Raw genomic sequence first — 14,913 nt, 5'->3', positions numbered from 1 at the left:
CAAAATACTGAGAGATGTACGAATATAAGGAAAAAACTTGCGAAAATTGCCATAAAAAAGGGGCATTTTTTTTGAAATGTTGACTTAAGGCTCCGTTTCGACTCCAATAGATTCATTTACCCACGAGATCTCTTGGGGAAAAATATCGAACGATTTGAAGACGAGGGTAATACATTTCGGAGAAATTAGTGAAATCTCCAATTCACCAAAGGGGTACCCCTTTCAGAAATCTTCGATTTCTCTAATATGGATTCGAGCAATGTTTTGATAGTGAATACTAAAGAATATGCGAGGGTCATGGGCACAAAAGTTGTAGACCTATGTCTTAGGGTTCTATGTATAAAAATTCGTGCAAATATGAGGTGTGTAGAGGGTGATACAGTCAAAATACTGAGTGATGTACGAATATAAGGAAAAAAGTTGCGAAAATTGCCATAAAAAAGGGGATTTTTTTTTGAAATGTTGACTTAAGGCTCCGTTTCGACTCCAATAGATTCATTTACCCACCAGATCTCTTGGGGGGAAATATCGAACGATTTGAAGACGAGGGTAATACATTTCGGAGAAATTAGTGAAATCTCCAATTCACCAAAGGGGTACCCCTTTCAGAAATCTTCGATTTCTCTAATATGGATTCGAGCAATGTTTTGATAGTGAATACTAAACAATATGCGAGGGTCATGGGCACAAAAGTTGTAGGCCTATGTCTTAGGGTTCTATGTATAAAAATTCGTGCAAATCCTAGGTGTGTAGAGGGTGATACAGTCAAAATACTGAGAGATGTACGAATATAAGGAAAAAAGTTGCGAAAATTGCCATAAAAAAGGGGATTTTTTTTTGAAATGTTGACTTAAGGCTCCGTTTCGACTCCAATAGATTCATTTACCCACAAGATCTCTTGGGGGGAAATATCGAACGATTTGAAGACGAGGGTAATACATTTCGGAGAAATTAGTGAAATCTCCAATTCACCAAAGGGGTACCCCTTTCAGAAATCTTCGATTTCTCTAATATGGATTCGAGCAATGTTTTGATAGTGAATACTAAAGAATATGCGAGGGTCATGGGCACAAAAGTTGTAGGCCTATGTCTTAGGGTTCTATGTATAAAAATTCGTGCAAATCCTAGGTGTGTAGAGGGTGATACAGTCAAAATACTGAGAGATGTACGAATATAAGGAAAAAAGTTGCGAAAATTGCCATAAAAAAGGGGAATTTTTTATAAATGTTGACTTAAGGCTCCGTTTCGACTCCAATAGATTCATTTACCCACGAGATCTCTTGGGGAAAAATATCGAACGATTTGAAGACGAGGGTAATACATTTCGGAGAAATTAGTGAAATCTCCAATTCACCAAAGGGGTACCCCTTTCAGAAATCTTCGATTTCTCTAATATGGATTCGAGCAATGTTTTGATAGTGAATACTAAAGAATATGCGAGGGTCCTGGGCACAAAAGATGTAGGCCTATGTCTTAGGGTTCTATGTATAACATTTCGTGCAAATCCGAGTTGTGTAGAGGGTGATACAGTCAAAATACTGAGAGATGTACGAATATAAGGAAAAAACTTGCGAAAATTGCCATAAAAAAGGGGATTTTTTTTTGAAATGTTGACTTAAGGCTCCGTTTCGACTCCAATAGATTCATTTACCCACGAGATCTCTTGGGGGAAAATATCAAATGATTTGAAGATGAGGGTAATACATTTCGGAGAAATTAGTGAAATCTCCAATTCACCAAAGGGGTACCCCTTTCAGAAATCTTCGATTTCTCTAATATGGATTCGAGCAATGTTTTGATAGTGAATACTAAAGAATATGCGAGGGTCATGGGCACAAAAGTTGGAGGCCTATGTCTTAGGGTTCTATGTATAAAAATTCGTGCAAATCCTATTTCTGTAGAGGGTGATACAGTCAAAATACTGAGAGATGTACGAATATAAGGAAAAAAGTTGCGAAAATTGCCATAAAAAAGGGGAATTTTTTTATAAATGTTGACTTAAGGCTCCGTTTCGACTCCAATAGATTCATTTACCCACGAGATCTCTTGGGGAAAAATATCGAACGATTTGAAGACGAGGGTAATACATTTCGGAGAAATTAGTGAAATCTCCAATTCACCAAAGGGGTACCCCTTTCAGAAATCTTCGATTTCTCTAATATGGATTCGAGCAATGTTTTGATAGTGAATACTAAAGAATATGCGAGGGTCCTGGGCACAAAAGATGTAGGCCTATGTCTTAGGGTTCTATGTATAACATTTCGTGCAAATCCGAGTTGTGTAGAGGGTGATACAGTCAAAATACTGAGAGATGTACGAATATAAGGAAAAAAGTTGCGAAAATTGCCAAAAAAAAGGGGAATTTTTTTTGAAATGTTGACTTAAGGCTCCGTTTCGACTCCAATAGATTCATTTACCCACGAGATCTCTTGGGGGAAAATATCGAACGATTTGAAGACGAGGGTAATACATTTCGGAGAAATTAGTGAAATCTCCAATTCACCAAAGGGGTACCCCTTTCAGAAATCTTCGATTTCTCTAATATGGATTCGAGCAATGTTTTGATAGTGAATACTAAAGAATATGCGAGGGTCATGGGCACAAAAGTTGTAGGCCTATGTCTTAGGGTTCTATGTATAAAAATTCGTGCAAATCCTAGGTGTGTAGAGGGTGATACAGTCAAAATACTGAGAGATGTACGAATATAAGGAAAAAAGTTGCGAAAATTGCCATAAAAAAGGGGAATTTTTTTATAAATGTTGACTTAAGGCTCTGTTTCGACTCCAATAGATTCATTTACCCACGAGATCTCTTGGGGAAAAATATCGAACGATTTGAAGACGAGGGTAATACATTTCGGAGAAATTAGTGAAATCTCCAATTCACCAAAGGGGTACCCCTTTCAGAAATCTTCGATTTCTCTAATATGGATTCGAGCAATGTTTTGATAGTGAATACTAAAGAATATGCGAGGGTCATGGGCACAAAAGTTGTAGGCCTATGTCTTAGGGTTCTATGTATAAAAATTTGTGCAAATCCTAGGTGTGTAGAGGGTGATACAGTCAAAATACTGAGAGATGTACGAATATAAGGAAAAAAGTTGCGAAAATTGCCAAAAAAAAGGGTAATTTTTTTTGAAATGTTGACTTAAGGCTCCGTTTCGACTCCAATAGATTCATTTACCCACGAGATCTCTTGGGGGAAAATATCGAACGATTTGAAGACGAGGGTAATACATTTCGGAGAAATTAGTGAAATCTCCAATTCACCAAAGGGGTACCCCTTTCAGAAATCTTCGATTTCTCTAATATGGATTCGAGCAATGTTTTGATAGTGAATACTAAAGAATATGCGAGGGTCATGGGCACAAAAGTTGTAGGCCTATGTCTTAGGGTTCTATGTATAAAAATTCGTGCAAATCCTATTTCTGTAGAGGGTGATACAGTGAAAATACTGAGAGATGTACGAATATAAGGAAAAAAGTTGCGAAAATTGCCATAAAAAAGGGGAATTTTTTTATAAATGTTGACTTAAGGCTCCGTTTCGACTCCAATAGATTCATTTACCCACGAGATCTCTTGGGGAAAAATATCGAACGATTTGAAGACGAGGGTAATACATTTCGGAGAAATTAGTGAAATGTCCAATTCACCAAAGGGGTGCCCCTTTCAGAAATCTTCAATTTCTCTAATATGGATTCGAGCAATGTTTTGATAGTGAATACTAAAGAATATGCGAGGGTCCTGGGCACAAAAGATGTAGGCCTATGTCTTAGGGTTCTATGTATAACATTTCGTGCAAATCCGAGTTGTGTAGAGGGTGATACAGTCAAAATACTGAGAGATGTACGAATATAAGGAAAAAAGTTGCGAAAATTGCCAAAAAAAAGGGTAATTTTTTTTGAAATGTTGACTTAAGGCTCCGTTTCGACTCCAATAGATTCATTTACCCACGAGATCTCTTGGGGGAAAATATCAAACGATTTGAAGACGAGGGTAATACATTTCGGAGAAATTAGTGAAATCTCCAATTCACCAAAGGGGTACCCCTTTCAGAAATCTTCGATTTCTCTAATATGGATTCGAGCAATGTTTTGATAGTGAATACTAAAGAATATGCGAGGGTCATGGGCACAAAAGTTGTAGACCTATGTCTTAGGGTTCTATGTATAAAAATTCGTGCAAATATGAGGTGTGTAGAGGGTGATACAGTCAAAATACTGAGTGATGTACGAATATAAGGAAAAAAGTTGCGAAAATTGCCATAAAAAAGGGGATTTTTTTTTGAAATGTTGTCTTAAGGCTCCGTTTCGACTCCAATAGATTCATTTACCCACCAGATCTCTTGGGGGGAAATATCGAACGATTTGAAGACGAGGGTAATACATTTCGGAGAAATTAGTGAAATCTCCAATTCACCAAAGGGGTACCCCTTTCAGAAATCTTCGATTTCTCTAATATGGATTCGAGCAATGTTTTGATAGTGAATACTAAAGAATATGCGAGGGTCATGGGCACAAAAGTTGTAGGCCTATGTCTTAGGGTTCTATGTATAACATTTCGTGCAAATCCGAGTTGTGTATAGGTTGATAAAGTCAAAATACTTAGAGACGTACGAATATAAAATAAAAAGTTGCGAAAATTGCCATAAAAAAGGGGAATTTTTTTTGAAATGTTGACTTAAGGCTCCGTTTCGACTCCAATAGATTCATTTACCCACGAGATCTCTTGGGGAAAAATATCGAACGATTTGAAGACGAGGGTAATACATTTCGGAGAAATTAGTGAAATCTCCAATTCACCAATAGGGTACCCCTTTCAGAAATCTTCGATTTCTCTAATATGGATTCGAGCAATGTTTTGATAGTGAATACTAAAGAATATGCGAGGGTCATGGGCACAAAAGTTGTAGGCCTATGTCTTAGGGTTCTATGTATAACATTTCGTGCAAATTCGAGTTTTGTATAGGTTGATAAAGTCAAAATACTTAGAGATGTACGAATATAAGGAAAAAACTTGCGAAAATTGCCATAAAAAAGGGGATTTTTTTTTGAAATGTTGACTTAAGGCTCCGTTTCGACTCCAATAGATTCATTTACCCACGAGATCTCTTGGGGGAAAATATCAAACGATTTGAAGATGAGGGTAATACATTTCGGAGAAATTAGTGAAATCTCCAATTTACCAAAGGGGTACCCCTTTCAGAAATCTTCGATTTCTCTAATATGGATTCGAGTAATGTTTTGATAGTGAATACTAAAGAATATGCGAGGGTCATGGGCACAAAAGTTGTAGGCCTATGTCTTAGGGTTCTATGTATAACATTTCGTGCAAATCCGAGTTGTGTATAGGTTGATAAAGTCAAAATACTTAGAGACGTACGAATATAAAATAAAAAGTTGCGAAAATTGCCATAAAAAAGGGGAATTTTTTTTGAAATGTTGACTTAAGGCTCCGTTTCGACTCCAATAGATTCATTTACCCACGAGATCTCTTGGGGAAAAATATCGAACGATTTGAAGACGAGGGTAATACATTTCGGAGAAATTAGTGAAATCTCCAATTCACCAAAGGGGTACCCCTTTCAGAAATCTTCGATTTCTCTAATATGGATTCGAGCAATGTTTTGATAGTGAATACTAAAGAATATGCGAGGGTCATGGGCACAAAAGTTGTAGGCCTATGTCTTAGGGTTCTATGTATAAAAATTTGTGCAAATCCTAGGTGTGTAGAGGGTGATACAGTCAAAATACTGAGAGATGTACGAATATAAGGAAAAAAGTTGCGAAAATTGCCAAAAAAAAGGGTAATTTTTTTTGAAATGTTGACTTAAGGCTCCGTTTCGACTCCAATAGATTCATTTACCCACGAGATCTCTTGGGGGAAAATATCGAACGATTTGAAGACGAGGGTAATACATTTCGGAGAAATTAGTGAAATCTCCAATTCACCAAAGGGGTACCCCTTTCAGAAATCTTCGATTTCTCTAATATGGATTCGAGCAATGTTTTGATAGTGAATACTAAAGAATATGCGAGGGTCATGGGCACAAAAGTTGTAGGCCTATGTCTTAGGGTTCTATGTATAAAAATTCGTGCAAATCCTATTTCTGTAGAGGGTGATACAGTGAAAATACTGAGAGATGTACGAATATAAGGAAAAAAGTTGCGAAAATTGCCATAAAAAAGGGGAATTTTTTTATAAATGTTGACTTAAGGCTCCGTTTCGACTCCAATAGATTCATTTACCCACGAGATCTCTTGGGGAAAAATATCGAACGATTTGAAGACGAGGGTAATACATTTCGGAGAAATTAGTGAAATGTCCAATTCACCAAAGGGGTGCCCCTTTCAGAAATCTTCAATTTCTCTAATATGGATTCGAGCAATGTTTTGATAGTGAATACTAAAGAATATGCGAGGGTCCTGGGCACAAAAGATGTAGGCCTATGTCTTAGGGTTCTATGTATAACATTTCGTGCAAATCCGAGTTGTGTAGAGGGTGATACAGTCAAAATACTGAGAGATGTACGAATATAAGGAAAAAAGTTGCGAAAATTGCCAAAAAAAAGGGTAATTTTTTTTGAAATGTTGACTTAAGGCTCCGTTTCGACTCCAATAGATTCATTTACCCACGAGATCTCTTGGGGGAAAATATCAAACGATTTGAAGACGAGGGTAATACATTTCGGAGAAATTAGTGAAATCTCCAATTCACCAAAGGGGTACCCCTTTCAGAAATCTTCGATTTCTCTAATATGGATTCGAGCAATGTTTTGATAGTGAATACTAAAGAATATGCGAGGGTCATGGGCACAAAAGTTGTAGACCTATGTCTTAGGGTTCTATGTATAAAAATTCGTGCAAATATGAGGTGTGTAGAGGGTGATACAGTCAAAATACTAAGTGATGTACGAATATAAGGAAAAAAGTTGCGAAAATTGCCATAAAAAAGGGGATTTTTTTTTGAAATGTTGACTTAAGGCTCCGTTTCGACTCCAATAGATTCATTTACCCACCAGATCTCTTGGGGGGAAATATCGAACGATTTGAAGACGAGGGTAATACATTTCGGAGAAATTAGTGAAATCTCCAATTCACCAAAGGGGTACCCCTTTCAGAAATCTTCGATTTCTCTAATATGGATTCGAGCAATGTTTTGATAGTGAATACTAAAGAATATGCGAGGGTCATGGGCACAAAAGTTGTAGGCCTATGTCTTAGGGTTCTATGTATAACATTTCGTGCAAATCCGAGTTGTGTATAGGTTGATAAAGTCAAAATACTTAGAGACGTACGAATATAAAATAAAAAGTTGCGAAAATTGCCATAAAAAAGGGGAATTTTTTTTGAAATGTTGACTTAAGGCTCCGTTTCGACTCCAATAGATTCATTTACCCATGAGATCTCTTGGGGAAAAATATCGAACGATTTGAAGACGAGGGTAATACATTTCGGAGAAATTAGTGAAATCTCCAATTCACCAATAGGGTACCCCTTTCAGAAATCTTCGATTTCTCTAATATGGATTCGAGCAATGTTTTGATAGTGAATACTAAAGAATATGCGAGGGTCATGGGCACAAAAGTTGTAGGCCTATGTCTTAGGGTTCTATGTATAACATTTCGTGCAAATTCGAGTTTTGTATAGGTTGATAAAGTCAAAATACTTAGAGATGTACGAATATAAGGAAAAAACTTGCGAAAATTGCCATAAAAAAGGGGATTTTTTTTTGAAATGTTGACTTAAGGCTCCGTTTCGACTCCAATAGATTCATTTACCCACGAGATCTCTTGGGGGAAAATATCAAACGATTTGAAGATGAGGGTAATACATTTCGGAGAAATTAGTGAAATCTCCAATTTACCAAAGGGGTACCCCTTTCAGAAATCTTCGATTTCTCTAATATGGATTCGAGTAATGTTTTGATAGTGAATACTAAAGAATATGCGAGGGTCATGGGCACAAAAGTTGTAGGCCTATGTCTTAGGGTTCTATGTATAAAAATTCGTGCAAATCCTATTTCTGTAGAGGGTGATACAGTCAAAATACTGAGAGATGTACGAATATAAGGAAAAAAGTTGCGAAAATTGCCATAAAAAAGGGGAATTTTTTTATAAATGTTGACTTAAGGCTCCGTTTCGACTCCAATAGATTCATTTACCCACGAGATCTCTTGGGGAAAAATATCGAACGATTTGAAGACGAGGGTAATACATTTCGGAGAAATTAGTGAAATCTCCAATTCACCAAAGGGGTACCCCTTTCAGAAATCTTCGATTTCTCTAATATGGATTCGAGCAATGTTTTGATAGTGAATACTAAAGAATATGCGAGGGTCCTGGGCACAAAAGATGTAGGCCTATGTCTTAGGGTTCTATGTATAACATTTCGTGCAAATCCGAGTTGTGTAGAGGGTGATACAGTCAAAATACTGAGAGATGTACGAATATAAGGAAAAAAGTTGCGAAAATTGCCAAAAAAAAGGGGAATTTTTTTTGAAATGTTGACTTAAGGCTCCGTTTCGACTCCAATAGATTCATTTACCCACGAGATCTCTTGGGGGAAAATATCAAACGATTTGAAGACGAGGGTAATACATTTCGGAGAAATTAGTGAAATCTCCAATTCACCAAAGGGGTACCCCTTTCAGAAATCTTCGATTTCTCTAATATGGATTCGAGCAAGGTTTTGATAGTGAATACTAAAGAATATGCGAGGGTCATGGGCACAAAAGTTGTAGACCTATGTCTTAGGGTTCTATGTATAAAAATTCATGCAAATATGAGGTGTGTAGAGGGTGATACAGTCAAAATACTGAGTGATGTACGAATATAAGGAAAAAAGTTGCGAAAATTGCCATAAAAAAGGGGATTTTTTTATGAAATGTTGACTTAAGGCTCCGTTTCGACTCCAATAGATTCATTTACCCACCAGATCTCTTGGGGGGAAATATCGAACGATTTGAAGACGAGGGTAATACATTTCGGAGAAATTAGTGAAATCTCCAATTCACCAAAGGGGTACCCCTTTCAGAAATCTTCGATTTCTCTAATATGGATTCGAGCAATGTTTTGATAGTGAATACTAAAGAATATGCGAGGGTCATGGGCACAAAAGTTGTAGGCCTATGTCTTAGGGTTCTATGTATAACATTTCGTGCAAATCCGAGTTGTGTATAGGTTGATAAAGTCAAAATACTTAGAGACGTACGAATATAAAATAAAAAGTTGCGAAAATTGCCATAAAAAAGGGGAATTTTTTTTGAAATGTTGACTTAAGGCTCCGTTTCGACTCCAATAGATTCATTTACCCACGAGATCTCTTGGGGAAAAATATCGAACGATTTGAAGACGAGGGTAATACATTTCGGAGAAATTAGTGAAATCTCCAATTCACCAATAGGGTACCCCTTTCAGAAATCTTCGATTTCTCTAATATGGATTCGAGCAATGTTTTGATAGTGAATACTAAAGAATATGCGAGGGTCATGGGCACAAAAGTTGTAGGCCTATGTCTTAGGGTTCTATGTATAACATTTCGTGCAAATTCGAGTTTTGTATAGGTTGATAAAGTCAAAATACTTAGAGATGTACGAATATAAGGAAAAAACTTGCGAAAATTGCCATAAAAAAGGGGATTTTTTTTTGAAATGTTGACTTAAGGCTCCGTTTCGACTCCAATAGATTCATTTACCCACGAGATCTCTTGGGGGAAAATAACAAACGATTTGAAGATGAGGGTAATACATTTCGGAGAAATTAGTGAAATCTCCAATTCACCAAAGGGGTACCCCTTTCAGAAATCTTCGATTTCTCTAATATGGATTCGAGCAATGTTTTGATAGTGAATACTAAAGAATATGCGAGGGTCATGGGCACAAAAGTTGTAGGCCTATGTCTTAGGGTTCTATGTATAAAAATTCGTGCAAATCCTATTTCTGTAGAGGGTGATACAGTCAAAATACTGAGAGATGTACGAATATAAGGAAAAAAGTTGCGAAAATTGCCATAAAAAAGGGGAATTTTTTTATAAATGTTGACTTAAGGCTCCGTTTCGACTCCAATAGATTCATTTACCCACGAGATCTCTTGGGGAAAAATATCGAACGATTTGAAGACGAGGGTAATACATTTCGGAGAAATTAGTGAAATCTCCAATTCACCAAAGGGGTACCCCTTTCAGAAATCTTCGATTTCTCTAATATGGATTCGAGCAATGTTTTGATAGTGAATACTAAAGAATATGCGAGGGTCATGGGCACAAAAGTTGTAGGCCTATGTCTTAGGGTTCTATGTATAACATTTCGTGCAAATCCGAGTTGTGTATAGGTTGATAAAGTCAAAATACTTAGAGACGTACGAATATAAGGAAAAAAGTTGCGAAAATTGCCAAAAAAAAGGGGAATTTTTTTTGAAATGTTGACTTAAGGCTCCGTTTCGACTCCAATAGATTCATTTACCCACGAGATCTCTTGGGGGAAAATATCAAACGATTTGAAGACGAGGGTAATACATTTCGGAGAAATTAGTGAAATCTCCAATTCACCAAAGGGGTACCCCTTTCAGAAATCTTCGATTTCTCTAATATGGATTCGAGCAATGTTTTGATAGTGAATACTAAAGAATATGCGAGGGTCATGGGCACAAAAGTTGTAGACCTATGTCTTAGGGTTCTATGTATAAAAATTCGTGCAAATATGAGGTGTGTAGAGGGTGATACAGTCAAAATACTGAGTGATGTACGAATATAAGGAAAAAAGTTGCGAAAATTGCCATAAAAAAGGGGATTTTTTTATGAAATGTTGACTTAAGGCTCCGTTTCGACTCCAATAGATTCATTTACCCACCAGATCTCTTGGGGGGAAATATCGAACGATTTGAAGACGAGGGTAATACATTTCGGAGAAATTAGTGAAATCTCCAATTCACCAAAGGGGTACCCCTTTCAGAAATCTTCGATTTCTCTAATATGGATTCGAGCAATGTTTTGATAGTGAATACTAAAGAATATGCGAGGGTCATGGGCACAAAAGTTGTAGGCCTATGTCTTAGGGTTCTATGTATAACATTTCGTGCAAATCCGAGTTGTGTATAGGTTGATAAAGTCAAAATACTTAGAGACGTACGAATATAAAATAAAAAGTTGCGAAAATTGCCATAAAAAAGGGGAATTTTTTTTGAAATGTTGACTTAAGGCTCCGTTTCGACTCCAATAGATTCATTTACCCACGAGATCTCTTGGGGAAAAATATCGAACGATTTGAAGACGAGGGTAATACATTTCGGAGAAATTAGTGAAATCTCCAATTCACCAATAGGGTACCCCTTTCAGAAATCTTCGATTTCTCTAATATGGATTCGAGCAATGTTTTGATAGTGAATACTAAAGAATATGCGAGGGTCATGGGCACAAAAGTTGTAGGCCTATGTCTTAGGGTTCTATGTATAACATTTCGTGCAAATTCGAGTTTTGTATAGGTTGATAAAGTCAAAATACTTAGAGATGTACGAATATAAGGAAAAAACTTGCGAAAATTGCCATAAAAAAGGGGATTTTTTTTTGAAATGTTGACTTAAGGCTCCGTTTCGACTCCAATAGATTCATTTACCCACGAGATCTCTTGGGGGAAAATAACAAACGATTTGAAGATGAGGGTAACACATTTCGGAGAAATTAGTGAAATCTCCAATTCACCAAAGGGGTACCCCTTTCAGAAATCTTCGATTTCTCTAATATGGATTCGAGCAATGTTTTGATAGTGAATACTAAAGAATATGCGAGGGTCATGGGCACAAAAGTTGTAGGCCTATGTCTTAGGGTTCTATGTATAAAAATTCGTGCAAATCCTATTTCTGTAGAGGGTGATACAGTCAAAATACTGAGAGATGTACGAATATAAGGAAAAAAGTTGCGAAAATTGCCATAAAAAAGGGGAATTTTTTTATAAATGTTGACTTAAGGCTCCGTTTCGACTCCAATAGATTCATTTACCCACGAGATCTCTTGGGGAAAAATATCGAACGATTTGAAGACGAGGGTAATACATTTCGGAGAAATTAGTGAAATCTCCAATTCACCAAAGGGGTACCCCTTTCAGAAATCTTCAATTTCTCTAATATGGATTCGAGCAATGTTTTGATAGTGAATACTAAAGAATATGCGAGGGTCATGGGCACAAAAGTTGTAGGCCTATGTCTTAGGGTTCTATGTATAAAAATTTGTGCAAATCCTAGGTGTGTAGAGGGTGATACAGTCAAAATACTGAGAGATGTACGAATATAAGGAAAAAACTTGCGAAAATTGCCATAAAAAAGGGGAATTTTTTTTGAAATGTTGACTTAAGGCTCCGTTTCGACTCCAATAGATTCATTTACCCACGAGATCTCTTGGGGAAAAATATCGAACGATTTGAAGACGAGGGTAATACATTTCGGAGAAATTAGTGAAATCTCCAATTCACCAAAGGGGTACCCCTTTCAGAAATCTTCGATTTCTCTAATATGGATTCGAGCAATGTTTTGATAGTGAATACTAAAGAATATGCGAGGGTCATGGGCACAAAAGTTGTAGACCTATGTCTTAGGGTTCTATGTATAAAAATTCGTGCAAATATGAGGTGTGTAGAGGGTGATACAGTCAAAATACTGAGTGATGTACGAATATAAGGAAAAAAGTTGCGAAAATTGCCATAAAAAAGGGGATTTTTTTATGAAATGTTGACTTAAGGCTCCGTTTCGACTCCAATAGATTCATTTACCCACCAGATCTCTTGGGGGGAAATATCGAACGATTTGAAGACGAGGGTAATACATTTCGGAGAAATTAGTGAAATCTCCAATTCACCAAAGGGGTACCCCTTTCAGAAATCTTCGATTTCTCTAATATGGATTCGAGCAATGTTTTGATAGTGAATACTAAAGAATATGCGAGGGTCATGGGCACAAAAGTTGTAGGCCTATGTCTTAGGGTTCTATGTATAACATTTCGTGCAAATCCGAGTTGTGTATAGGTTGATAAAGTCAAAATACTTAGAGACGTACGAATATAAAATAAAAAGTTGCGAAAATTGCCATAAAAAAGGGGAATTTTTTTTGAAATGTTGACTTAAGGCTCCGTTTCGACTCCAATAGATTCATTTACCCACGAGATCTCTTGGGGAAAAATATCGAACGATTTGAAGACGAGGGTAATACATTTCGGAGAAATTAGTGAAATCTCCAATTCACCAAAGGGGTACCCCTTTCAGAAATCTTCGATTTCTCTAATATGGATTCGAGCAATGTTTTGATAGTGAATACTAAAGAATATGCGAGGGTCATGGGCACAAAAGTTGTAGGCCTATGTCTTAGGGTTCTATGTATAAAAATTCGTGCAAATATGAGGTGTGTAGAGGGTGATACAGTCAAAATACTGAGTGATGTACGAATATAAGGAAAAAAGTTGCGAAAATTGCCATAAAAAAGGGGATTTTTTTATGAAATGTTGACTTAAGGCTCCGTTTCGACTCCAATAGATTCATTTACCCACCAGATCTCTTGGGGGGAAATATCGAACGATTTGAAGACGAGGGTAATACATTTCGGAGAAATTAGTGAAATCTCCAATTCACCAAAGGGGTACCCCTTTCAGAAATCTTCGATTTCTCTAATATGGATTCGAGCAATGTTTTGATAGTGAATACTAAAGAATATGCGAGGGTCATGGGCACAAAAGTTGTAGGCCTATGTCTTAGGGTTCTATGTATAACATTTCGTGCAAATCCGAGTTGTGTATAGGTTGATAAAGTCAAAATACTTAGAGACGTACGAATATAAAATAAAAAGTTGCGAAAATTGCCATAAAAAAGGGGAATTTTTTTTGAAATGTTGACTTAAGGCTCCGTTTCGACTCCAATAGATTCATTTACCCACGAGATCTCTTGGGGAAAAATATCGAACGATTTGAAGACGAGGGTAATACATTTCGGAGAAATTAGTGAAATCTCCAATTCACCAATAGGGTACCCCTTTCAGAAATCTTCGATTTCTCTAATATGGATTCGAGCAATGTTTTGATAGTGAATACTAAAGAATATGCGAGGGTCATGGGCACAAAAGTTGTAGGCCTATGTCTTAGGGTTCTATGTATAACATTTCGTGCAAATTCGAGTTTTGTATAGGTTGATAAAGTCAAAATACTTAGAGATGTACGAATATAAGGAAAAAACTTGCGAAAATTGCCATAAAAAAGGGGATTTTTTTTTGAAATGTTGACTTAAGGCTCCGTTTCGACTCCAATAGATTCATTTACCCACGAGATCTCTTGGGGGAAAATAACAAACGATTTGAAGATGAGGGTAATACATTTCGGAGAAATTAGTGAAATCTCCAATTCACCAAAGGGGTACCCCTTTCAGAAATCTTCGATTTCTCTAATATGGATTCGAGCAATGTTTTGATAGTGAATACTAAAGAATATGCGAGGGTCATGGGCACAAAAGTTGTAGGCCTATGTCTTAGGGTTCTATGTATAAAAATTCGTGCAAATCCTATTTCTGTAGAGGGTGATACAGTCAAAATACTGAGAGATGTACGAATATAAGGAAAAAAGTTGCGAAAATTGCCATAAAAAAGGGGAATTTTTTTATAAATGTTGACTTAAGGCTCCGTTTCGACTCCAATAGATTCATTTACCCACGAGATCTCTTGGGGAAAAATATCGAACGATTTGAAGACGAGGGTAATACATTTCGGAGAAATTAGTGAAATCTCCAATTCACCAAAGGGGTACCCCTTTCAGAAATCTTCGATTTCTCTAATATGGATTCGAGCAATGTTTTGATAGTGAATACTAAAGAATATGCGAGGGTCATGGGCACAAAAGTTGTAGGCCTATGTCTTAGGGTTCTATGTATAAAAATTTGTGCAAATCCT

Source organism: Humulus lupulus, chromosome 1 (genome assembly GCF_963169125.1).
Source record: "Humulus lupulus chromosome 1, drHumLupu1.1, whole genome shotgun sequence".
NCBI classification, from domain to species: domain Eukaryota; kingdom Viridiplantae; phylum Streptophyta; class Magnoliopsida; order Rosales; family Cannabaceae; genus Humulus; species Humulus lupulus.
This window is presented reverse-complemented; position numbering follows the sequence as displayed.